We start from the raw sequence: 2,718 nt of genomic DNA, 5'->3' as shown, positions 1-2,718 counted from the left end.
ACAATTACGCACAGTCAGGCGTGCACGCTGGCGCATGCACGCCGCAGCAGCAGCAGCAGAGGAAGAGGCGCGCGCATCCGGACCACACGCGGCAGCATTATGAAGGTAACGAGTCGCTTTGTTTGTTTGTTTGTTTACTGTTTGTTTATTCATCGCGAGGCGCAGGCGCGCGCCCGCTGCCGTTTTTCTGCTGGTTCTCGTGCACGAGGAAACGGCTCCGTCAGCAGATTTCCATCCGACACATGCATCCCGCAGCCCGGGCTGAGGGGCAGCGGAGGGTCGGTCACGTCCTCCAGCAGYGGCGCCGTGCGCGGGCGCGTGCGGGCCGCGTGGAGCGGCAGCAGTGTGAGAAGCGCGTGCGCGTGTTTCCATGGTATTTGTCCGACAGCTGGATTATTACCTCTTTGTCTGCCGTGATGAATGAGAGGAAGAGGAGGAGGAGGAAGAGCAGGTGGTGCGTTCAGGTGTCACGGTGATTCCCGATTCACAGGCAGCAGGTGAACTCACCTGAGCTCCGGTCACGTGACAAACACCTGCTCAGGTAACCCATGGCAACAGATCTAACAGGATCACCTGACCAGATCCCCGATAGATCAGCTGAGTCTGGACTTCCTGCTCTGATTGGTCAGCAAGACTTTCACCTGCTAGACTGGGAATAAACTGGGAATAAACTGGGAATAAACTGGGAATAAACTGGGATTAAACTGGGAATAAACTGGGATTAAACTGGGAATAAACTGGGAATAAACTGGGAATAAACTGGGATTGAGCAACAGCAGAACTTCCTGTTCTATTTGAGTAAAACCAGATTAGACGTTCAGATTGAGGATCTGAGGAACTTGAACTGGTTCTGGTTCTGTTTGACCCAGCAGGTTTTTCCTTTGTGACGTTGCCATGGTTACCAGCGTGTTGGCCTGGATCAGTTCTGATGGAGAGGAAACATTTCGGGTCATCAGAACCGTCTGCAGTGACGGAGGTTCTGCTGCCTGATCAGAACCAGGTCAGTTTGGGTTCCTGAGTGGAAACATCTCGCTGACAGAACCAGAGGTTCTGATCCGAACAGCCATCAGCAGGACTACAGATCTCTGATCCACAACTCCAAGGAGGAAGTGCTGAGAGCAGACCGGGTTCTACCGCCGGTTCTGGATGAGACCGCTCCTCCTGTGGTTCTGATCCAGTCCGGTTTGGATTCTGTCTCTGGTTCTGGTACCAGGTGAAGTCGATGGTTCTGTGGTTCTCCTCCACAACGTTCCTGATGCCGGGTCGGTTCTGGTTCTGAAAGCGCCTCAGAAGAACGAGACCAGAGTTGGGCAGAACCACGGCGCTAAAGAGGTCCCAGCGCCGACCCGCTGGACCAACTGGACCAACTTTACCCGCTCTCACCAGCGCCTCCTGCAGGTGGACTGGTTCTGATGGTCCAAACGGGTCACAGGTCCAGAGGAGTGGATCCATAACTCCAGATTCTTCCTGGATCCGGTTCTTCAGCTCAGGTCCATCTGACCCCTGACCCCTCCCCCTTCCCTCTGGTGAAGTCATGAGGTGTTCATGGATGAGCCAATCAGAGGCAGGCGAGTTTGTGCTGGTCCCGCCTCAGACTCAGAGTGACCTTTGACCTCCTTATCTCTGGGCGAGAGACACAGAGAGAGAAAGTGGAACAGGAAGAGACGGAACCGACACGACGGCCGAACACACACCGAGGGGAGACTTCTGCTGAGGTAGCAGCACACACACACACACACACACACACGTTGCTCTTCCTCTTCCTCCTGCGGTCGGATCGTTTCGCTAACTGAAATGGCCACTTTATTAGGCACGCTTGGTACCGGGTCGGGGCTCCTGTGACCTCCAGATCGGCTTCAATCCTCGGCCATTCTGCTCTGACCTTTGACCTCTGGAAGCTCTCCATTTCAGAGCTTCTCTGGGGACCGGAGGTTGTGAGTTTAAATCCCAGCAGGTCAGAGGTCAGAGAGAGAGAGAGAGAGAGTCAGGGTTCCTGAATCCTCTCTGTTCTCCAGTCTGACCTCTGACCTCCAGGAAGTCTTCCTCACCACCGAGCAACAGAACCTCCGACCCAGTTCAACCTGGTTCTGTTCTGGTCTCAGTTCCAGCTAAGAGCTTCGGACCACAGTCTGTTTGAACGTTGCTGAATGTGACTGAAGCTGCTTGTTTCCTCACTGACTTTCTTCACATATGCTCATCCATATTTAATGGAGTGTGTGTGTGTGTGTGTGTGTGTGTGTGTGTGGGGCTCATGCTGGTTGCCACCATCTGCTGCTCGCACATCGACTATCTGCTCCCAAACAGGAAGCTCGTCCACGATCCCAGAATAAAACGTCTCCGTTCCTCTCAGGAAGACGAAGCTAATCCTCCGTTTACGGGGAGAACCCCCCTCCATAAACACACACACACACACACACACACACACACACACACACACACACACACACACACACACACACACACACACACACACACACACACAGTGCAGCAAGTTACTGTAAAATCTTTCAGCTTTAGCTTTAACATGCTAACCCCTCAGGTTGGACGTTTCCCATATTTCCCATCAGCCACTTGATTTTCAGAATTGACAGACATTTTTCAAGATGGCCGCTGTTGTTGWGGTGGCCATCTTCATTTCATTACTTGGTTGACCTTCATGTCTCCTCAGATGTTTTTTCTGTTCATACGACTTTAAGAAAGCAGCAGAACCAGGAACTG

At 52.9% G+C, this 2,718-nt stretch overlaps 1 pseudogene; it reads left to right on the top strand.

Annotated features, from left to right (window-relative positions):
* Positions 1-1,617: 1,617 nt before the first annotated feature.
* Positions 1,618-2,718, top strand: part of LOC103460241 (membrane-associated guanylate kinase, WW and PDZ domain-containing protein 3-like) — a 28,333-nt pseudogene continuing 27,232 nt past the window's right edge.

The sequence above is a fragment of the Poecilia reticulata genome, unplaced genomic scaffold (genome assembly GCF_000633615.1).
Source record: "Poecilia reticulata strain Guanapo unplaced genomic scaffold, Guppy_female_1.0+MT scaffold_212, whole genome shotgun sequence".
NCBI lineage: Eukaryota > Metazoa > Chordata > Actinopteri > Cyprinodontiformes > Poeciliidae > Poecilia > Poecilia reticulata.
This window is presented reverse-complemented; position numbering and strand designations above follow the sequence as displayed.